Raw genomic sequence first — 25,507 nt, 5'->3', positions numbered from 1 at the left:
CTTTTTAAATTTAGCATAAAATGTACTTAAAGTTATAGACTATTAGAATTACAAATATTCATTTGGGGTCATTTTTAGATGTTTTTGATATTTTAAAACATGTTACAAGGTTTATCAACCTTCTCCACATATTCACTAGGGTATTTAGACAATTTTTTTTTTCCAGTTTTGAGATATACTTGGTGTGTAACATTGTGTAACTTTGAGGTGTACAGTGTCACACAATGTTTATATATGGTGTTGGAAGGTATCTAGTACTATATTCGAATATATTCGTGTCATGCTCTTTATATGTAAATGATATTGTAAGTGAAAAGAACCTGAATGTTCAGTAAAGTTCTGTGTATAGATAACTTTTCAATCTGACAAAAACCAATAACCAAGAAAATGACCGCAGTTACAAAATAGTAACACAGAAGTACACAAGTCTTCATTGTTTACTACGTGCCTGTTCCGAAAGGAGCTTATTGAATAATTCAGTCTTTGCACTAGTGAGAAACTGTAATGTCTTTTTTTTTTCATAAATTGAAGGTGAAATTTTAAAAATCACAATGTTTATATCAGAGTTTTTGCAAACTTATTTATTCACTTTTTATAGGTATAAAGTACATATATATTAAAGTGCCTGGATTTCTTTTATTATATGAAGAATTTTATTCCTTAAATTAGCCTTTTATATTAAAAGGGTTTAAGGGAGCTGAAGTTTTTTTTTGTTGTTGTTAAAACTAGATATAACCTTTTACCTCTTTGTGTTGCTACATATTAGCCAAACTTCAGAATACCTCTTATTAACATATCAGATTAATACTCTTTCAAGGGTAACTTTAATTTCAGCAGATCCTACTCACTAGGTTAGAAAATTACAATGTGTGTGTATGTATACATATACATATATGAACAACATGAAATCTCAAACATTTCATTTTAACCATCTGAGCCACCCAGGCGCCCCTCAAACATTTCATTTTAAAGCAGAATTATAAAGTGTTAAATCATTAAAATGTAACTAGGAAGAAAGTTGTAAATATGCATTTAAATTTTCTCCATCTTGTGGAAAATCTTGTATTGTAATAATTTATAAGCATGATTAAGGAAATAAAACTTAACCTATGTCTGTTAACTTAATGACTGTATTTTTGTGATTAGTCAATGTGAAATGATTGTATTTTAACCCTTGTTTATTAATGATATGTGTTGTGGCTTTGTGCTTTGCATAATTCATATGTATGTTGTATTTTTACTACTTCGATCAATACCTAAAATGTTTTAAGTCCCTGAACAGATCCTGTATTGTAATGAATCCCTCTTTTCTCTTGGTGCTGTTTTTCTTAAATTAACAAACTATTAATTTCTTATTAAACATTTAATTGCTGAATAGTGTATGTTTTCATAATTTGAGTATTTAAGCTATTGTTATATTTTAAATCCATTAGAAACTAACATTCGTGTTTAAAAACATAAGATCTATTGTTTAGATATCAATTTTAAATACTAGAAAAATTTATATTTTATAAACAATAAAAATCTATGATGTAAACTTATTTATTGGTAAGGTAAAAGCTCATGACCAAGATAGTCTTTAAAAGGTGAGTAGAGTGCTTGCTTCGGCAGCACATGTACTAAAAGGTGAGTAAAAGTTTTATTTTTCTCTTCTCTCTCATATATACTAAGGAACATTACATATGTAATCAAACAGTTCTAGCAAATGCTCTTTAAGTAAATTTATAATAATTTCTTTATTTTCCCATTATGTCTCATTTAGCTGATTCATTTTCCTAAATGCTTTTATTCTCTACCTAGAATGCAATCATGTTTGGTATGAAAATGTGTATTCCATTGTGTTCTGGGTTAATGATGATCCCAGAGAATTAAAGAGCATATTTTTTTCCATTAAGGATTGTTTTTTTCCTCCAAAAATGAGAAAATTCATTTAAAAAAATGAAAGCTTGATACTTGAATCTTCTAGATTCTAGTGCTTTCCCCAAAGTGTTTCTTTTTAAAATGTATATACATAGGCACTATACTAAATCTCTAATATGATACGATGGAATGCAACAAACAGAAGCACTTTTAGCAATGAGCATGTGGTAGCAGCATACACCCAGTAAATCTGCAGTTTGTCACCTTCACAGTTTGTGTAACAAAAAAACATTGAAGGTCTGAACTTGGGTTGGGAGGCTCCTTCCACTGTAGCTCTCACTGAGGATGAAATGCACTCGGGAAGAAACTTGTTACTGCCTCTGTTGCTCATAAGGCCAGGAGTAGCCAGGGAGGATGATAATGTGTGGGGAAATGGTTTCAAGAAACTGTCAATTCTTTGTGGAGTGTAGAACTCAGTAAAACTATTTATAGTAATAAGTTGTTTTCTTAAATTTGGAAAAGTTATACATAACCATAGTAAAAAGCTGGAAATCTATATTATTCCTAATTTATCGTAGTTTCACATACCTTATTAGTAAGTAGTGAACTAATGTTTCCATTTATTTGTTACTCTATCTTTCTATAGTACATTCACTGACTCTCCCAAAGATGAGCATCCCCTACATGTTAGGCATTGTGCAGTGGATAAATCAGGCACAATCCCTGTGTACAAGAAGTTTGCAGTTAAGTGATGAATGTACTAAATAGATGGTCGGAATGTAAAATGGGAGTCCTCTCTGATTTCAGTAACCATATGATTTATAATATTGAGGACTCAATACTGGGACCTTAATAGGTTGTAATTATCCAAGAATTGGATAATGAGGATGGTACTTGACAACACAGTAATTCTGCCGGTTGATCTTTCTAGAAAGCCTAAACCAGTAGAATCTATTCCATTATAACCTGGCAAGAGAGGAGTGGCATCCTGAGTCCCTGTGCTAGAATAGTTTTTTGCATAATTGCAGCATCTTCCTCCTTTATGTAGGTGGATTTCATGTCTCACCAAAAAGAACATGGACCAAGATATATGATGGTATGAAAGTAATTTTGGAGATACAAATGGGACTTGCAGGTTTGAAATGTAAAACCTAGGAAAAATTTAAGTAGATAATATACTGATGAGATCATAAGAGACTTGTGAGTGTGTTATATTGAATGAAGTTAGAATGTTAAATCTAAAATAAACTCAATGTGAAATGGCAATATGCCATGTTTTTCTTTATGCATCTATATTAAAATGGACATGTTTCTATGGTAATTCTCTTTTCCCAGACAAATTGCTTGAGAATGTTTAAGAATCTCTGGAAATAGATTTTTAGATGTTTTATAACCACATATTCTCAGTATTCTACAATATCTCTGTTCTCGACGATGATCCTATTTATGTAGGATATATAGGCATTGTTAATATTCATTTAGATACCATAGTTTTTCTGTCACCTTTCAGTAGTTTGAGAAAACCATTTTAGTTCCTATATAATCACAGGAACAACAAAGACTTTGGCATTAATCTTGTGAAGTCTCTTTGACATTTTCTAGATAGTTGATTTCTAATCTTTTGAGCATAGATAATATTTCTCAGTAACATGTTTTGAACATGTCCCCTTTTTATATTTAGACATTACAAGCTAATATATAAATGATTTATGAAACCTACAAACATGAATTAGAATATTTTTTAATGAATAATTTACTGAACTGTGATAGTAATCCCATTTTTAAAAAGTGGTAGGATAATGGGGACTAAGGAGTGCACTTGCTGTGATGAACGCTGGGTGAGGTGTGGAAGTGACGAATCACTATAGTGTACACCTGAAACTAATAGAACAGTTAACTATACTGGAATTAAAATTTTTAAAGAAGGATGGTGTCTCATTAGCTTTGAAAATCTTGGTTCAACACTGTCCTAGCAGTTTAAAAATCTCATTTATCCCAATTTGTCATTTCAGTAGCTTCCATAGCTGAAAAAATTACCACATGAAAATACATACCTCCATAGAGAAAAGTTAATCACTGGGTGTTACTGTTGTAGATTAGTAACTGATTTTTAAATCCAATTACCAATTATGCAAAAAAAATCATCGAAACTTGTGTGACAAATTTCCATTCTCCACGATGTCACTCAGTTACTGAAAATTACTAGAATGAGATATATTTTCAGGTTTGTAATTTTTCTTTGTTGCTGTATAGTTGACACAATGTTAACATTAATTTCAGGTGTACAGCATAGTGATTCTACAGCTCTATACACTATGCTATGCTCCCCACAAGTGTAGCTACCATCAGTCACCATACAATGCTATTATACCATTGACTATATATCACTGTGCTATACCTTTCATCCCCCATGACTTATTAATTCCATAACTGGAAGCCTATACCCACTTCCCTTCACCCATTTTGCCCCTCCCTCCACAGGCAACCACCAGTTTATCCTGTGTATTTATAGGTCTGTTTCTGTTAGTTTTCCTTTTAAGATTCCACATACAAGTGAAATCATATTTGTCTGACTTATTTCACTTGGACCCAGAGGGTATCATGCTATGTTGTCACAAATGGCAAGATCTCATCCTTTTTATGATTAATATTCCATGTGTATATATACCACCTCTTTCTCCATTCATCTATCAATGGACACTTAAGTTGCTTTTATAGGTTATTGTAAATAATTCTGCAACAAAGATGGGGTGCATATAGCCTTTCAAATTAGTGTTTTCATTTTGGGGGGTATAAATATCAGTAGTTGAATAACCAGATCATATGGTAGTTCTCTCTTTAATTTCTTGAGGACCCTCTATGCTGTTTTCCACAGTGGCTGCATCAGTTTACGTTCCCACCAGCAGTGCACGAGAGTTCCTTTTTCTCCATATCCTTACCAACACTTCTTGTCTTTTTGATGCTAGTCATTTTGATAAGTATAAGGTGAAATCTTACTGTGGTTTTGATTTGCATTTCCCTGATGATTAGTGATAGCGAACATCTTTTCATATGCCTGTTGGTCATCTTTGGAAAAATGTCTATTCAGGTCCTCTGCCATTTTTAATCAGATTATTTTTTTTTGGTGGTGTGTAACTTTATATATTTCTATTTTAACAAATAGTGTTAAAACTCAATGAAACTTTGAAAGATTTGGAAGCCATTTAAACAATTTTGTTTCAAAGCTTTAAAAATACACATGTGAAAGTTTTGATAGTTGATGCATTGTTTATGGTAACAAAATCACATAATACTAGAAATACTTCCAAGTGTTTAAAAATGTTCTAAGAAGTAGTTTCCAGTTTATTTCCCGGAGTCCATAGTCTCTCATGTTTCATCTCCCCCTCTGATTCCGACCCCCTTCATTTTTCCCTTCTTTCTCCTAATGTCCTCCATGCTATTCCTTATGTCCACAAATAAGTGAAACTATATGATAATTGTCTTTCTCTGTTTGACTTATTTCACTTAGCATAATCTCCTCAAGTTCCATCCATGTTGATGCAAAAAAAAAAAAAAAATTTCCAAAAACCATTGCTGTCTCATCTACTCTTAAGTGTCTCCTTTAAAGGAGATGTTATGGGTCTATTTTTTAAAGTATTAGGTATTACACTCATTATAGAAAAAAATTTGGAACAAGCCTCTTTTTGTAATGGAAAAATTAGCAATTCATCTTTATGAGCCCATTTGATAATTTGAACATAACCAGCAAAACTCTGAGCCTAAAACGAAAAAAGTTTATTGTGTCACTCATTAGAGTATTGAGTCTATACATTTAATCCATTTATCTTCCTAAGTGGACATATATTAATTGATTGCAGTTGGTACACAAAGTGGAATGGCAGAGTAATGATCTCGGTCAGGATACCTAAAGTATGTGTCAGGTTAGCATAAAAACCCATATGGTAAAGCTTATTTTAGATAAACATAAATGTAAAATTCTTTTAAGAAATTCTGTTGGTACTACATTGAATCACCTTGCCACCTCTGAGAAAGACTTTTTTTTTTATTTAGTTTTATTCTTATGTTAATCCCCATACATTACATCATTAGTTTTAGATGAAGTGTTCCATGATTCATTGTTTGTGTGAGAAAGACTTTTGAAAAACTGTGATTTAGAACCTCATAGGCTTCTATGAAGCATAAAAGTTTAGTATCCTCTCTAAAACCTCAAACTACAGTTAAGATTGGAATTACCTGATTTATTTTCATAGATACCATCTGCTTCCTGGTTGTCAAGAGAATAAAGTTGAGAAAAGATTGTTCTTAAATTCCTGCACCAATTTATCTCAATCCTAAATCCAGCAGGATATGTTTAAGGATAAGGTACTTTATCACATATTGTAATACGACCTTTGCATTAAGTCTCATAATCATGATATACATATATTTGTGAGAATTAGCTGAAATATTGCAAAGTTTTTGGTAAACCACATAAATTTATTACCAGTTAACTGAGTTTGAAGTGATCCTCTAAGACCATTCTGAACGACTTTTATTTTCCTGGACTTCTGATATTTTGCAGTTGTGACCCAGAGAAACTCAGACTTTGGAAGTAACTATGAAGGCGATGGTAGTCACTGAACTGCCAAAAAAAAAAAAAAAAATCCATCGATCCACTCAAGATCATTAAGAGCCTATCTGTATCAGGCACTGGGCTAGGATTTGTAGAAAACTAAAGATAAGAATGACATATTCTCCTCAAAGTACTCACAGTTCAGGGGAAATTAAATATACACACAAATAACAAGGCAGAAACATGTCACGGGAAGTCAGAGAAAGTATGCCTTCAGTTGCAGGAACTTGAAGGGATTTATGGAGGAGAATGCGTTGGCCATGGTGGATAGAACTTGAGTTGGGGTGGAAGACCATTCCCTAGCAAAACCAGAGACCAAAAAAGTGGTTCATCTTGATTAATACGAATTGGTTTGTGAGAGACATGGGATGAGCCTAAGTTTAGAAATATGACTTGGGCAGTCAGAGAAAGACAAATACCATATGATTTCCCCCACATGTGGAATTTAAGAAAACAAATGTACATGGGCAGTGCAGGATAGAAAGAGGAAAACCAAGAAACAGACTCTTAACTATGGGAAAACTGATGGTGATCAAAGGGGAGGTGGGTGGGGGATGGGTTAAATAGGTGATGGGGATTAAGGAGGGGTGTTGATGATGAGCACTGGGTATTGTAAGTGTTGAATCACTAAATTCTACACCTGAAATTAATATTACACTGTATGTTAACTGAAATTTAAATGACTTGAAGAAAAAGTTATGACTTGGGGTCATATCAAGGAGGATTAATAAGGATCATGCTTAAGAGATTTTTAAAAATTTAAAAATTCTAAATATAGGGGTGCCTGGGTGGCTCAGTCGTTAAGCGTCTGCCTTTCGGCTCAGGTCATGATTCCAGGTCCTGGGATCGAGCCCCGCATCGGGCTCCCTGCTCGGCGGGAAGCCTGCTTCTCCCTCTCCCACTCCCCTTGCTTGTATTCCCTCTCTCACTGTGTCTCTGTCAAATAAATAAATAAAATCTTTAAAAAAATAAAAAAATAAAAAATAAAAATTCTGAATATAAGCCATTAAATTTTTGGAGTGGGTGTTAAAGCTGAGTTTTAGGAAGATTATTAGGCAATTCTCATAAGATATAAGCACATTGAAAATGACAGACTGGAGATGGGGAGCCCCAGAGGGTGCTCTTCTTAAAGTTAAGGGTGATGATTTAGGGACCATTCAGTTATTCACATATTTATAGTTATAACACTTAAATTGTAGGGTAGAAGCAGCCAGGAGGGGTATTGATGGGACTATTTTTGGTCAAGAGGTGAGATGGCATTTGGAGATGGAAGGAAAAGATATACAAGCGAACATCCTATCAAGAGCTTTATTGTCAAGAGAATAAAGTTGAGAAAAGTCATGGAAGCTTCTAAGATCAATTAAGTTTGGACAATGAGTCAGAAAGTTAATCTGGAGTACTAGCATTACAAACTGCAGTTTGATGGTGCATAAACTGGTTTTACATTAGTCTTACATAAGGGAATGTAATCTTGATTTTACCAAGAGAAATGTAAACTTTAATTTACCAGAAGAATTTGGAGAGAGATCATTATTCTTAAGCCTGCTGCAATATACATATTAAGTTTATCCTAGATCTTGTGGTTAGGAGTAAGAATTGTGGCATGCCTAGGTTTGAGTTCATGGAAGGAACTTTGGCAAATCAATATTTCTAAGATTTTGTTTTCTTGGAATAAAAACAATGACTACCTAAAGAGAACATTTTTTGGGGTTAAATGGAACAGTAGGTAAGGTGGTTAGCATTACTGCCTATTACATAGAGGCTCGATGTATTTTGCTTATTATCACTTATCCAATAATTCTCTTTCTTCAAGGAGCTGAAAACCCACATAGGATATTAGGCTGATAACACACTGAACAATCTGAAACAAGATCTACTGAAGAAAGTTATACTCTAGTATAAGAGAAATCAATTTGGACTGGAGTTTTTTTTAAGTAAACTTTTCTGGAAATAATATATCCAGCAAAATTTCAAATCAAAGTTACAGTTCAGTGAATTTTCCAAAGTGAACACGCTTGTGTAGTCAGCATCCAAACCAAGAATATTAGCACCCTAGGAATTCCCCCATGTACCCCATTGTAGTCACGATCCCCCCACAAGAGTAACCCCTGCTATTCAGCCATCAAATATCATAGATACGTTTGCCTGCCTTTGAACTTTATATACATAGAACTTAGATAATTTGAGAGTCAAAATATTACATCTGTGAAATTCATGTAATTATAGTTTGTCATTGCAATCTAGTAGGAATGTACAATTGTATGACTTATAAATAAGCAAATATGATTTATATGATTATTCTCCAGTTGACAAGCATTTAGGATTGTTTTAACTTTGAGACTTACAAATAATGCTGTTAAGAACATGTCTCACGTTTGTTTTTTGGCGAGCATATGTATGCAGATCTTTTGGATATGTAGACAGGAGTTGAATCTTAGTGTATGCATAGGTTTGGGTTTAGTAAATATCCGTTTTCTGAGGGTGGTTGAATGAATTCCAATTGTTTCACATCCTTGTCAACACTTGATATTATCAGACTTTAAAATTTTTAATCTCCCTGAGTTTCTATTAAACTTATTCAGTAGATATTTACATAGCAGTTACTGTGTGTTAGTGATATTTACAAAGCACTTGGTATGGGGGAGAACAATAGGAATGGATCAGGAGATAAGAGGTATTAGGTATTACATATCGCAGCTAGTAGAGACTAAAAAATACATTTTTGTTGTTTATAGCAGCTTTATTTACAATTGCCAAAAATTGGAAGCATCAAAAATGTCCTTTAGTGATGAATGGATAAATTGTGGTACATCCAGGCAATGGACTTTTATTCAGCACTAAAAAGAAGTGAGTTATCAGACTACAGAAGATATGGAGGAAACTTACATGCATATTACATGTGAGGCAATAGCCCAAGAGCTGATAACCTTCCCTTGAATATTCCACCAAGCCTCTTTGTACTTCCGCTCTAGTAGCTGGACATGCCTAGCATCCTGCCAGCTCTGACCTGTTAATAATACCGTGGTTAGTTATTTTTTCTGATCCTTTTTTGACTTCTTCCTCATCTTCTCCCACAGTTGTGTAAGGACTAATTCATATAATACAACTCATATTTCATAATATTCATAGTGGTTTTCCTTTCCAGTTTGAAACCTTACAGATACAACATAATTTTAAAACTATGTAGAAAAGGAAGGATATAATTAATAAAAATTAGGGGTTGCAGTAGTCCCTGAAAAAGGAGGAAAGGGTGCTATTGTGAAGGACATGGAAGGTTTTGGACATAATATCTCTGTCTTGACTTGGAAGGTAGATATTTTGTTTCATTTTTGTTTTATTGTTTTTATTTTATATTTTTTTAAAGATTTTATTAGAGAAGGCATGAGAGAGAGAACACCAGCAGGGGGGAGGGGTAGAGGGAGAGAGAAACAGACTTCCTGCTGAGCGGGGAGCCCAATGTGGGACTTGATCCCAGGACACTGGGATCGTGACACGAGCCGAAGGCAGATGCTTAACCTACTGAGCCACCGAGGTGCCCTGTTTTATTGTTTTTAAAGCATACATTTTATATATCTTACACTTGCTGTTCAATACACTGACAGATGGATTGCTATTGCTTACTATCTGGAAAAGATTTTAATGACTGAATATGAAAGAACCAAGTATAAGTAAAAGCAATGAAAAAACTAATATTGAAGCAAGTTGAAATGATTATTTTAGGACAAATAATTGATTTTAATTGGCTCTTAATATGAAGATTTGAAATATAAATGCATAATATTAATAATTAGTAATTATGTAAACTAAATATGAAACAAAAAGGCCTTTGAGAATTATAAATTAAAAACATTTTATCAGATAAAAATCTTTGAGTCACATGTAAGAATTTTACAGAAGGCTAAAAAAGTTGGCCATATATAAATGCCTTTTTTTTAGCTATAAATGTTTTTATTTTTCCTTTCCAAATTTTTATTTAAATTCCAGTTAATATACAATGTAATATTAGTTTCAGGTGTAGAATTTAGTGATTCATCACTTATAACACCCAGTACTCATCACAAGAAGTAGAGATGATTGTCATAATTTATTTTTGAGACAAATGTTCATTTTAATGGGATCTTATTTAGTAGCAAATACTATAAATTAGTTCCAAAATATAAACAATTGAACTATTGTATCAAGCAGTTAGATTTCTGTGGAACATAACTTTGGTGCAGTCATTAAAATTGTCAGAAGAATGGGGAGCCTGGGTGGCTCAGTCGTTAAGCCTCTGTCTTCAGCTCAGGTCATGATCCCAGGGTCTTGGGATCGAGTCCCGCATCAGGCTCCCTGCTTGGCAGAAAGCCTGCTTCTCCCTGTCCCACTCCCCCTGCTTGTGTTCCCTCTCTCTCTGTCTCTCTCTCTCTGTCAAATAAATAAATAAAATCTTTAAAAAAAAAATCGTCAGAAGAAGGCTTGCCCACAGCAGAATCATTTCTGTTACTAGCTTGTAATATTTTTCAAGGTATAAACATATATTTATGGAACTTTTTTCCATTATAGATTTTATCTATCATAAACCCAAATATAATATTTGATAGGTAGAACCAGAAACTATTTTCTATGTTTAATATTCTGTTTGGGATACCATTAAATATAGTGTAAGAATTAAAATGCGAATTATGCTCTCTAAATGGTAATGTGCTATATTTTTAGGAGAATGAAAGAATAAAAGTCAATTTGTACTGCCACATTAATAAAAAATGACTCCCTATTCTGCCACCAGAGAGGTTCCCCATTCTTCCATCTAAGGGAAACTTCTTTAGTGTTGATTCCTGGGCTTTTGTAGGACTTTCACATCTAGTAGTATGGAAGTTAATCAGGCATGGCTCCTTCCTCACTCCTGAGCATTTCTTCAGTATTAGGGACCAGGCTCAAAAACAGTAGCTCATATGGGCTACTGTCTCCATGCCAGCATTTCTTTGCTGAAATTGGCAAGATCTCAATTTTAGATGAAACCAGGAGGATGCCCTTATCTATGTTGATCCACAGGACACCCCATAGTATCAGAACAACAACAAAAGTTTTGAAGAAAGAGCTCTATTACATGAAGCTTTCCTTTCTGTGTTATTTTTGTACAACAAAATTCAACTCTATCGCATTCATATAAAACAGATTGCATATTTAAAAGATCTTTGTATATATTTTCTCATGTTTTTTTTTTCTACATGGCATATACTTGTTCAGTAAACATAGATGTGGTTTCTGTTCTTAAGTTTAGAATTCTCATAATTCTTCAACATCTTAAGTGTGTGAGTATATTTTGGTAGAAAGTCTAGCTGCTTTGGCTGCCACACAATTTATACATGAAAATAATCTAATATCCAATTTTGTTATGTTAAGATATTCCCTTTATTTAGATATGGTAGAGTAAGTCACTTAAGATTATGGTTTATATTGAGAGCTTTGGATATTTTTTTGCATTTTATGAAATTCAATATTGTCTTCAAATTTGTCATTCGAGCTGTGAGAATATTTTATAGTTTGTAAGTCAAAACATAGAGAAAACTTACGAGTAAATATCACATACATATGGAAATGTTTTTTTATATATTTTTTAATGCTTAGGAAAACTCTACAGAACTTTTTAAAAGAGAAATTAGTTGGGTGCCTGGGTGGCTCAGTTGTTTAAGCAACTGCCTTCGGTTCAGGTCATGATCCTGGAGTCCTGGGATCGAGTCCCGCATCGGACTCCCCTCTCAGCGGGGAGTCTGCTTCTCCCTCTGACTCTCCCCCGTCTCATGCTCTCTCTCTATCACTATCTCTCTCAATAAATAAATAAAAATCTTTAAAAAGAGAAATTAGTTGGAAAAATTTTAGCTTGTGGTTAAGATAATAAAAAGCAGATTCTTTCTGGAAACCTATTTTCTCAGAAACTAAATTTTTAAAGTCTGGTAATAACTTCAGGATTTCATTCAGGTAACTGATGTCATAAGAAAAGAGGTTTAAAACTGTGAGATTTTATTTGATAATTCTTAAGAACTAAGGAATGACCTATTCTCCTTCTACCAAAGATGCCCCCATAATCCAGGTATGCAGAAATTTGCAGTTTCTTGGGGTGCATGGGTGGCTCAGTTGAGCATCTGACTCTTGATTTCGACTCAGGTCATGACCTCAGTGTTGTGAGATTGAGCCCCACATCAGGCTCCATGCTGAGAATGGAACCTGCTTAAGATTCTCTCTCTCTCTCCCTCTGCCCTTCTCCCCACCCCCAAGCTTGCTTGCTCTTTAAAAAAAAAAATTACATTTTCTCATTTGAGCAAACAACAGAATTTTTTTAAGTCAGCCCATTAAATACATATCTAAAGAGTTAAATTGTGATTCTTAAAATACTTGAAAAACACTGTGGTGTTTCTTTCTTTCTTTCTTTCTTTTTTTTTTTTTTTTGGTATCCCATCTTTAAAATTGGGAGAGAATTTCAATTTTCATATTCTACACAAAGCATAAATTCAATTTTCTCAACTGAAGTATACACAGTTTCCATGTCTAGCGAATCTTTCTAAAATTGGAGACCATACCACAACACAATATAGCCTACTTCTTTTCAGAAAAACTATATGATTGTTCTTCATTTTGAGCTGAAACCGTTATGTATGAAAGATTCACCTGTAATTCTCATTCTGCACACTGAAGAATGTATTAAATTCCTCCTCCACAGGACAAATATTTGAAGACAGCTGATCTTCTGTGTTTCTGGTTAAATATATCTATTTTAACTCTTTAACCATCCCCAAATCCTTTGTTGTTACTCTTAAAATGTGACATTTAGCATCTCATTTATTAGCAAAATGGTATAGCTATAAAGAATATTGCAATCCTTGGTGTGAATGCTGCACCCAATATATACAATATTGTATCAAATTTGTTTTTAGTAGTCACCCAGTTTTTCTTATACTGATCTTACATCAGTATAAACCTATATGTGATACTGTCATTAATCATTTTATTTATCCTTAGCAGTAGATAATATTTTTAAGCCAGGGTGTAGAAGTTTGATTTCTATTCTATTTCTTTTCATTCTAGCCTCAATTCATTTACTTTTTAATTCTCATGCCTGACTTTTTTCTGTTAGTTTCAAGTTTTTATTTAAAATCTCATATGTGACTTTTATTTATTTATTTATTTATTTTAAGATTTTATTTATTTATTTGAGAGAGAGAATGAGAGAGAGAGAGAGCACATGAGAGGGGGGAGGATCAGAGGGAGAAGCAGACCCCCTGCTAAGCAAGGAGCCTGATATGGGACTCGATCCCGGGACTCCAGGATCATGACCTGAGCCGAAGGCAGTCGCCTAACCAACTGAGCCACCCAGGCGCCCCTCATATGTGACTTTTAAATAAGTTCTCTCAACTTCATGTCACAAGTAAATCAGGAAGCATACTCTGTCTTCATAAAATAGCTAATAACATCCTCCATGACAGGGTGGGCCTAGGGCTCTAGAACATACCTCTAGAGACAACTCTCCAGTTTGACCTTAATCTTCATTAATGAAACAAATATCATTGATTATAATTTTTTTTAAAGATTTTATTTATTTATTTGAGAGAGAGAATGAGAGAGAGAGAGCATGAGAGGGGGGAGGGTCAGAGGGAGAAGCAGACTCCCTGCCGAGCAGGGAGCCCGATGCGGGACTCGATCCCCGGTCTCCAGGATCATGACCTGAGCCGAAGGCAGTCGTTTAACCAACTGAGCCACCCAGGCGCCCCTCATTTCATTTTTTTTTTTTTTTATTTATTTGAGAGAGAGAATGAGATAGAGAGAGAGAGCATGAGAGGGGGAAGGATCAAAGGGAGAAGCAGACTCCCTGCCGAGCAGGGAGCCCGATGCGGGACTCGATCCAGGGACTCCAGTATCATGACCTGAGCCGAAGGCAGTCGCTTAACCAACTGAGCCACCCAGGCGCCCACCTCCTTGATTATAATTTTTGAATAGTCTTATTGATGTGACACATGTACATAGTTAAGAGATGGTACTAAAATGTTGATAAAGAAAAAGCTATCTCCTGTTGCAGTCTTTCCTACCCCAGAAATAATCTTTAAATCCTTCTGTTTTCTGGTATTTGCTTCCGTATTTCAAATTAATAGGCTTTTTCTGCTGTTTCTTGTTGCGTCAAAAAACATTACCTATTGGTTTCATTTAATAGAGGTTGAGATTTTAATTCTCTTATATAGGCCACTAATCCTATCTTCCAAATAAATTTCAGTTAATAGTGCTCTTTATGCCAGTGTGTATACTGTTGAGCTCTGTTCCTTTCTTACACAACTCTTTAATTTTCCTGGAGTTAATAATACCTTTGTTTAAATAATTGCTTAGTTTTTTAAATGTCCAACCACTAGTGTTTCTTTCAAGTGCCTGAACAGGTATGTAAAATCTCCATGAACATTTTTTCTTAAATACCCAGATATTTCTTCTTTCCTAGATGCCTTGCAGACAGACACCCCCCTCCAAGATAAAATCTTCCTTCTCTGATCTGGCCTGGATGAACTTAACCTTGTTGTCCCATTCTCTCAAAAAGTGAAAGTCATTTTACTCATCTTCAATTTTGATGACATTTTCTTGCATCAGATATTTCTTTTTAAAATTTCCTCTCTCAAACACTTTTACACATCTTCCTAAAAAAAGAAAAACAGGCGATAACATTTTTCCATATTGCAAACCTGAAAAGGTCTTTAACCAATCCTTGTATTTGATTAATAATTTGAATGGTTATAGAATTCTAGTTTGAGAATAATTTCCCTCAATTTTTTTCAATAATTTTTATTGAAGTATAATTAGCATGCAGTGTTATATTAGTTTCCGGTGTGCAATATAATTTAATTATTCCATACATTACTCAGTGCTCATAACAATAAGTGTACTCTTTTTTTTTTTTTTTTGACAGAGAGAGAACATAAGCAGGGGGAGTGGGAGAGGGAGAAGCAGGCCTCCTGCCGAGCAGGGAGCCCGATGCGGGGCTTGATCCCAGGACCCGGGGATCATGACCTGAGTCGAAGGCAGACGCTTAACGACTGAGCCACCCAGGGGCCCCAACAATAAGTGTACTCTTAATTCTTTTTATCTATTTCACTCATCTCCCCACCCACTGCCCCTCTGGCAACCACCAAGTCTCTGTATTTGAGTGTTTTTTTGTCTGCTTTTTCTTTGTTCATAAATTCCACATATGAGTGAAATCATATGGTATTTGTCTTTCTGTCTGACTTATTGCACTTAGCATTACATCCATGTTGCTGCAAATGCAAGATCTCATTCATTTTTATAGCTAAGTAAGATTCCATTGTATATAAACACAACATCTTTATCCATTCATCTATGGATAGACACTTGGGTTACTTCCATATCTTGGCAATTGTAAATAATGCAATAAACATAGGGGTGCATACATCTAATTAGTGTGCTATACTTCTCTGTGACTTATTTATTTTGTAATTGGAAGTTCATACCTCTTAACCCCCTTTGTCTCTTTCACCCATCTCCCACTCACTTCCCCTCTGGCGACCACCATTTTGGTCTGTATATTTAAAAGTCTGGTGTGGGTTTTTTTTTCTTTGCCTTTTTCTCTTTGTTTTGTTTCTTAAATTCTACATGAGTGAAATAAAAAAATTTCCCTTAGAATTTTTTAGACATTATCTTCCAGCATTCTGACCTATTTATTGGGAAATCTGGTGATTCTGAATTCTGATCTATGTACCATTATCTCTCTCTCTATGCTGCTGAAGCTTTTGGTATCTTCATCCCTGTCATTCTAATATTTCATGATGAGGCAACTTTGTTTAAATTCAGTTTGCTAGTCATTTTTTAGGCCCTTTCATTAAGGAGACTTGTGTCCAGAAATTTTTTTTTTATAATTTCTATGCAATGTTTTTCTTTACTGAACTCATTCTAGTTGGATATTAGGATTCTTGGATTGATCCTTTAATTCTCATTATATTCTCCTATCTTTGTCATTTGGTTTTACTCAGTGGGAAATTGTCAATATCTAACCATCTCCTGAGTTATTTTAGTTATATTTTTAATTACCAGGAGGTTTTTCTTGCATTCTGATTATTTTGGGGTCATAGTAACCTATTCTTATTTCATCATACAATATTTGCTCTCTTACATTAATTATAGTTTTTGGAGGGGTGATTCTTGATTATCTCTTTAATCTTCATAAGGTGATGGTGAGAATGGTTTTCTGCTTTTCCTACCAAAGATTTTCTTCAAAAGTTGATGATTTTCTGCAGCTCATTATTATTTAAAAATAAGGCACTAGAGAATTGATTGGAAACTCTGCATTTGCGTAGAGTTTAGTAACTGATTTTCCCTATAAGTCAATACTTGAAGGTCTGTTCTTTTGGAGACCCAGTTTCTCAGAGAAGGACCCTCTAATACCCTGTCTGCAAGCAAGAATAATATTGGCAGAGAGACTAAGTAAGGGTCAAGAGTTCTATGTGTGGAATTCCACTATTTTTCCTTCAGCATTCCCAATGCAAAAGCTCCCCCACGCACACATTTAATTTCTGCAGAGAAGAAGCCCCTGGTCTGGCTAATGAGGAGTGGAAGAGTTGCAGCACCCCTCCTTGCATTCATTGCTGAGCCTCTTGTCTCTGCAGGTACAAGTTTGTCTTCCTTCATATTGGTCTTCTTCATTCCTTTTATCCTCTTTAGATCTTCCATAGTTACTGAAATCTATTTGGTTCACTCTGACTTTGTGGGATGAAAAAAACTGATGAAGGGGAGATGAATACATATGGTCACTCCACCAATTTTACCTGAAACTGGTTAATTTCTTTAACCAGATGTCTATTTGCATTCCCTTCCAGTTTCTCTTCCTTATGCCCACTGTGACTATAATTTAACGTGTATCTGATGTGTTTTTCAGTATCTAGGTAAGCAGAGTTCTTTTCAGGGAAAGCAAGATAGACTCTTACTGGAATTCCATTGGGGTGATTACCATTGAATGAAATCTGAATGTATGAGCCTTGAACAATCCCTGTGTTCCATTCAAGTGTTTCATAGAGAAATCCATATCATTGATTGTATTTTCACCACTTTATATCTCCTCAGGATTAGGAAAGGAAGAAAAAGAAAAGGGAATGGAAGATTAATATTCATTTAGAGAATTGTGTCAAGCACTGTTTTAGGTTATTCATATGTTATCCTTTAATCTCACAACTACCCTGAGGTAGATATTATTATTGCCATGCTCTGATGAGATAACTGAAGATCAGCAAGGTTAAGCATCTAGCCCAAGATTGCTCAACTACTGACAATGGAGATTCAAATGTACGTGTCCAATTTCAAATCCCATGCCCTTTTATTCTGTCCTCTGCTTCCAATAGTAAAAGCCATGAAACCCCACCTGAAACTTGATATAAAGAATTCATTTTTAATCTAAGATAATTTTGAAATTAGCTTAAATTCATTGAAATTAATCCCTAAAATATTCTTGCATCTCAACTATTATTACATATGATAAATAGACATAAATATGTTCAATGGATATTGTTCTTTTAATTTCAACTCTGACTTTGTCATATCAAAGCATTCATAGATCTCATTTTTTACTTCTCATCTGAGAATTCTCTGTGCATATTCCTTTTCAGACCTTTATAACCCTACTTGAAAGCAAACTTCTTGGCTTTATTTCTGTTAACTCCCACAGCTAGCACAAAAACATTTGTAGAAACTTGAAATGGTAAATCCTGCTAGTCTGCTGGTGCTTGATTTTAAGCATTTTGTAAATATTACCATAGTAATGCCTTAGAAGTCAATATCTTTTTAAAGGTATGTTTTAGTTACTTTTCTGATCTTTATCTTTTTATGGTCTACCCACACTGAATAGTTTTCTACTTTGTTCCACCCAGGGAGGCAGATTCTCATGATTCTGGATGTAGGCTCCCAGAGGACAAGAGTGGGGTTTTCATCACAGAGTGTACCGTATGGTCTTACAAAATAACGTCCCAGTGGTTGTGATTTGTATAAAGACATTAAGAAAAAGTAAACTTACAATAATGGCCCCAATAGAATTATTGAAATTAGTCAAGATTTATATTATTCTCATATTGACAATAACATTTTTTTTGTTACCATATGATTGCAAAGATTTATGTTACTCAATGAGTCAATAAAAACTCTGTTTAGGAACTCTTTAGATGAGTTCCACTTGCTAAACAGATTTTATAGAAGAGTCTGAAGTGTTCATTACCCCTTTTTAGTACATACATACTATTAGAAAGCTAAAACAATAAATTACAAGACTTAAACTAATGATAGTTCTTCCTATTTCTTTTGCTACAGATAGTGTTTACATTTTGAATTAGAATTACTATTTCATACAGCAAAATAAACTTTGGCCATGTTTGTAGTGATTGTTCATCAAATCTTATTACTGAAGAAAACTAATCCAATAATTGAGTATTTTAGTTATCTTTCACTGAGGTGATTTTTCATTCTGATTTTCTAATATTTTATGTGTAGAAAATAATATATGATAAGTGAAAATTTCTGTAGCTTACTAGCATTAATTATTGCAACTTCAGGTTTTAAATTTGAAAGTGAAAATAATCACAGAAATTTTCCAAAGCCATAATTTAGAAAATATGAACAATTATCTTATAATAAATTATCTTTAAATAGTACTTCCAATTGAATTAGCCAAATTAATTACACATGAGATAATCATTTTTTTTTAAAGATTTTATTTTTATTTATTTGAGAGAGAGAGAATGAGAGACAGAGAGCATGAGAGGGAGGAAGGTCAGAGGGAGAGCAGACTCCCTGCCGAGCAGGGAGCCCGATGCGGGACTCGATCCCGGGACTCCAGGATCATGACCTGAGCCGAAGGCAGTCGCTTAACCAACTGAGCCACCCAGGCGCCCCACATGAGATAATCATATTAGCTTAGAACTGTAAATTCATTGTGTACATTAAATATATACATATGTACAATATACATATATATTTAGAAATAACATTTTAGCACATGAAATAGAAATTAAAATGTTATAATTAGCACAATGATGTGAATGTAAAGAAAGTTTTCTGGATATGTTTGTTAATAATATATTTCTATGTCCTTTAAGTTGGGACTCAAAACATTTTTGCAAGTGAATCTGACTTTAAAAAATGTTAAACATCTGAAGTGCAAATTTTAAATTAGAGGCAATGCAATAGAATATGAACTATTTCGGTAGTGATTATTTTTAGGACCAAATGCTATCTTGGTTTATTAAAGCTGCATAGTCAAGAATGTCTGTAACAGGTTAAAAAGAATTTTCAAACTCCATTTAACTTTAAAACTCTAAGTATAATCTTTCAGGAAATACTATGAATAGGGTCTCTGTTGATAGATTTAGTATCTTACTTTTTAGTGCACATATGCATTGAATTAAAGGAACAGTAGCAGTACTATTTTGCAGAGTTGACATCCTACTCTTAATATCCATATTTTGTCATTTTTTTGTTTAAACACAGGAATACCCTATTCTAGTATATTCTGGCTATTTATTCTAACTATGTTAATGTTTTACTTCTTTAATAACTGAGGAGAGCTCAATTTAAAATAGTGTTCAACCAATGTGGGGAACGCCCCTAATTATTGACTAATTGTATAAAATTCATACCCAAGATTTTACTGTAATTGGGTTCTTCTCTTAGATAAGTAGGTGTTACTAGCTTGCTGAAGATTTCAAAAACCATGCTGTTCCTGGGGTTCAGATGCAGCCTCTTTATTTTATTTAGAGAATGTTACAGGCTTCTTAAAAGTAAAAAAAATATAGATAAAACATACATGCATGAATGCATACACACAAGTGTTTTATTTCACAAAATATCTAATTTATGGCCTGTCTTGATCTGAAACTATCATTTCCTTATTATATCATTTCATAGATAAATCTTGTTTTGTAATAGTGTTATAAAGACATTTAACATATAATCACCAAAACATTAAAAAAGTTCTCTTGCAAAATAGCTATGGTCAAAATTTTCCATTAGATTATTTAACTTTACTACAGAAGCATAACATAGTTCAGTTTTGGAAAAGATCAAAATAAAGATAAATAATACATGTCCCTATATTGAGAAATTCATTGATTGTTTTGGAATTGCCACTTAAGGCTAAGGAAAACACAACTAATTCTCTCAAATTATTTCAAGGACACTTCAATACCTGATTATATTTTAGCTGTAATTGTGTTTAAATCAAAACCGCTCCATTTTCTATATTATAATTTGATGCTTCTTCAGTTGCACTTGATAGAAATGATTTCTGGTTTGTAATAAAGCATATTTGAATTTAGATTTGTAATGTATAATGATTGCATTTCTGTGTGTTTAGCTCATCTAAAACAAAAAGATTGTGTGAACAATTTTGTCACCTGGTAGTAGGTTTTTCTTGTTTGTCTGAGGAAATTAGCAAATACCTGCCATACAATGAGCAATTGGATAGATGTGACACCCAGCCATATGGTTGTGAGTTCTTACATTTTCAGCAGATAACTAACAGATGATGTTATATCTAGAAATAAAGAAAAACTCACTTCATCTAAGTTTTTCCAGTTTTATTGGATATAATTGACATACATAACTGTGTAATTTAAGGTGTACAGCATAATGGTTTGACTTACATTATGAAATGATCATTGATATAAGTTTGATTAGCATCTATCATCTCATATAGATACGATAAAAAAAAGCAAAGAAAAATTCCTTGTGATCTCTTAGATGTTACTCTCAACAATTTCCTATATATATTATGGCAGTGTTAACTGTAATCATCATGCTATACATTACATCCCTAGTACTTATGAAGTGTGTACCTTTGATCGCCTTTCTCCTAATCACCTCTCACCTCCCCCCACCTCTGGTAACCACAAATCTGATCTCTGAGTCATTTTTTTTTTTCAAGACTCCACATATAAGTGTGGTCATATGGTATTTATCATTCTCTGATTTATTTCACTTAGCATAATGTCCCCGAGGGTCCATCTATGTTGTTGCAAATAGCAGGATTTTCTCCAGTTTTATGGCAGAATAATATTCCATAGTATATATGTACACCACAGCTTCTTTATCCATTTATCCATTGATGGACCTAGGTTGTTTCCATGTTTTGGCTTTTGTTAATAACGCTGCTATGAATGTAGGGGTACAGATATCTTTTCAAGTTTATGTTTTCATTTCCTTTGGATAAATTCTCAGAAGAAATGACTGGATCATAGGGTAGTTCTATTTTTAATTTTTTGATGATCCTTTGTACTATTTTCCATAGTGGTTGTAACAGTTTACAATCTCACCAGCAGTACACAAGGGTTCCCTTTCTCCCCATCATCACCAGCATTAATTATCTCATTTTTTTGATGGTGGTAATACTAAGAGGTGTAAGGTGATATCTCATTGTGGTTTTGATTTGCATTTCCCTGATGATGAGTGATGTTGAGTACCTTCTTATGCACCCAATGGTGATGTTTTCCATTTCCTAGAATGGGAGCTAAATAAACTTCATTGTTCTATTTTGTTTAACAATTTAAGTGTTTAGAATCAACATCTTTCACAAACTGTCAATTCACTCTTCTGTAATATTCTTAACAAACAAAATTATAATCCACACCTCAAATATCAAAAGTAATCTTATTCTGGAATTATGTACAACTTTAAAAACAAAAATAGACTTGTTGCAGAGTTAATCATATTAGAATGTTTAATTCCAAAATTCCATCTTGGAATTGAAAGTGCCATCCAACCTGCACAATTCTGGAGATTCTATTGCATTTTTAGGGCTTGCAAATTCTACATTTGTTTCAAATGTTTTCTTTTCCTTACAGACACATCTGTCTTTACCTAATTTACAGGAATAGTTCAGGTTACTTGTATTTAATGTTGCTACTTTTTTTTTTTTTTAACATTTTCCTTTCTCTTTTTTTTTTAAGATTTTATTTATTTATTTGACAGAGAGAGAGAGTGAGAGAGGGAACACAAGCAGGGGGAGTGTGAGAGGGAGAAGCAGGCTTCCCGCTGAGCAAGGAGCCCAGTTCAGGCTCAATCCCAGGACCCTGGGATCATGACCTGAGCCCAAGGCAGACACTTAACGACTAAGCCACCCAGGCGCCCCATAATGTTGCTACTGCTGAAGTAGATTGTATCCTATAGCTACCATTTCATGGTACTCATGAAAATATATCTCAGAATTTAAGACTGTGTCAACTAAGGACAATAGGGGTGATTTTTAAGAGCTCTTTTGACAAGAATGCTGGAAAATATACAGTGTTAATAAAATCTCAAGGGAGTAGGATGGTATCAGGAATATAAAATAGAGAAAAAAAAATTGCTGGGGTGCCAGAGAAAAGAATTGTCATGTTTGAATATCCCATCAAGTGAACTCTTTTGTGGTATCTTTACAACTCAGAATGTATTCTGGTTTGAGAGAAAGAGGGTAGCATTTCTCTAGTTATTTACTTTATGACTACCTCATTCCAACTAAAACATTATTCTTTGTATAACATGTTCTCTTTCACTTAAATACTCACATGGAATTCATCAGACATGATAAAATTATGTATTTACTCCTCTTCAAAACTTGAGGAAATAAAGCTCTACTTTAAAATTGTGACCAACCATAATTTATTTTGCAATTCTTTGATTTTGTACTTTTTGTCTATCTTTCCTAGGGAAACTTTGTGTTTATAAACCAATAAATATATTTCAAGGAATTTAAAATGTTTTAATAAATTACTTTAGAGTTTAACAAAAACAAATAAGAATTGCTTACACAAGGATCAACATCAATCAATCAGCCAATATTTATTGTACCTGCCGTTTTGTGGGTGATGTGGGTAATCTGTAAAAGGTCCTTGACCTCCAGAAGTCTGGGTAGATAAAGTATGTGACAAAAGTAGAAAATGATCAAGTGCTAAAAAACAGAGTGAGACTCAGAATTCAGAGAAGTGAAAGATTGATATGTATTTACCCTAGACATGGGACTGACTTAGAGCTTTAAGGATAAGTCACATTTAGAAAGCACCAGGGGAAGTGATTAGTTGAGGTAAAAGGAAGTAACATGAATTGGGCACTCTTGTTGAGTGAATATAATATGCCTAAGTAGAGCAACTCTACATGTTGAAAAGTAACAGACTATAAGGTCAGAAAGGTATGTTGACTGAAATTTAGTGGATCAAGAAAACAAAGAAAAATATGTTTTGATTTACTATTAAAGATAATAGCCATTGTCAGTTTTTAAGCAAAAAAAATGTTTAAAATTATGTTTAATAATAGTCTTGGTTAAAGATTAGAATAATGAAGAAGAGAAAGATGATCTTGAGTGAGAGTAGGAGACACTATTCAGTCTTGTGAAGAATAGTCTTTGATAGTGTACTACAATGTGTGAGTTTACATTCCATTCTTAGATATTGCTGATCGAGGAAATATATTGCTCAATTCTAAAGGAGAATCTTCAGTATTCCCTCTTATATTACATAGTTTTGTAAATGAATTGATCATTCTTACCAGAAATATCAATAATGTACTGCATACTTACTGTGTGATTCTTGGATTCTTGGCACTGTTAGAACTCTGAGAATTTTACAAAACCAGACATGTGGGCAATGTCCAGCTAAGGATATTAAACAAATATATGACCATCCATCTTTTCCATCAGCAAGCCTACCTCTTCAAAACTGACTTTAAATACCACCTTCTCCTCGAGTACTTATCAAACATCCCAGAAAGGAATGGCTACTTTTCAGAATTCCTTAAATCCATAATTTTTATTGTATTATTTTAATGTGTTTTCTCCTGGTCTTTATTGGGTTTAATATTATCTAAGATCTATTTTGGTATTATTCATTTCATCGATGATATGTGTCATTTAGATTCTAAGCACTTTAAGAATAAATCAAGGGCAAAAGCAAGAGATGTTTAATGAATCTGTGTCTGCAACTCTTGGTATATGGTAGAAACTCAATAATATTCACAGAATGAATAAGATACTAAATATTTTTACATCTTCCATAGAACAACTGTGTTGATCTTAAATATTCACAGTAATGCTTACTTTTTAAAAGAGGCTAACAGGAAGAGTAATGAACGTTCTTCTGTTCTAAAGATCCCAAAGATTAGAAAAAATAATATATACCTAAGGAGAAAAACATTTTTTCCATCTGTGAACATGTACATATACTTCTTGATGATATATCCTTGATACTCAATAATATGTGATGTTTTTGGTGTAAATCGTACCATACTCTTTGAAAAATAGACAGTGAAGACAAAACAATAAAAAACTGAGAAGAACCCAAGTCAGGAAGAGTAGAGCATATAAGTAGATCCAAAAGAGAAAGTCAATAGGAAGAATGCAAGCTTAATACAGGTTATGAAGATCCCTTAGAGATTTTCACAGAATTAAGTATGTTCTAAGTGACATGTAAGGCTGTGTTAAAGAGAACAGTTTGGATATGGTAATAAGTCTTAATAATCAAGGCACTGTATTAAATTAATTGCCTACACAAATGAGATATAGTATTGCAGATAATATAAAAAGATAAATTATACCCTCACTATTTTTTTATCTAAAATATTTTAAGCATCTAATATCTGTATTAGATAGTCTAACAGTCTTTGAACTGATAGATAAAATGTATAATATATTATCTAATGCTCTTTGAACTCAGTATATGTTTCTAAATGAAACCATATGTGAACAGCTGTCTCAGAGGTATGAGAGGAGTTGTCTGGAATCCATGTCTTTGCTTAACTTTTCCCTGGTACATATATCATGCTGAAAATTGCCAACATTCTGAGACTATATAAAGGACAATAGTAGAAGAGGAAGCTAATATTTACTGAGGATGCACCACATGTAACAGGATTGGATTAGACCTTTCATATTCTTAATCTCATCTGCATAATAAGCTGTAATACTGGTGGTTATTATCTCCATTTTATAAATGAGGAAATGGAGTCTTGGACAGGTGATGAAATGTGTCTGGAGTCGTGCAAGTAGTAACAGGCAAACCTGGT

General features: G+C 33.6%; 1 protein-coding gene across 1 annotated transcript in view; it reads left to right on the top strand.

Moving 5' to 3' along the window:
* ADAMTS20 (ADAM metallopeptidase with thrombospondin type 1 motif 20) overlaps window positions 1–25,507 on the top strand; it is a 160,158-nt gene that overhangs the window by 90,845 nt on the left and 43,806 nt on the right. The window lies entirely within an intron of this gene.

The sequence above is a fragment of the Leptonychotes weddellii genome, chromosome 5 (assembly GCF_054177405.1).
Source record: "Leptonychotes weddellii isolate Sample4059 chromosome 5, ASM5417740v2, whole genome shotgun sequence".
In the NCBI taxonomy this organism is placed as follows: domain Eukaryota; kingdom Metazoa; phylum Chordata; class Mammalia; order Carnivora; family Phocidae; genus Leptonychotes; species Leptonychotes weddellii.
This window is presented reverse-complemented; position numbering and strand designations above follow the sequence as displayed.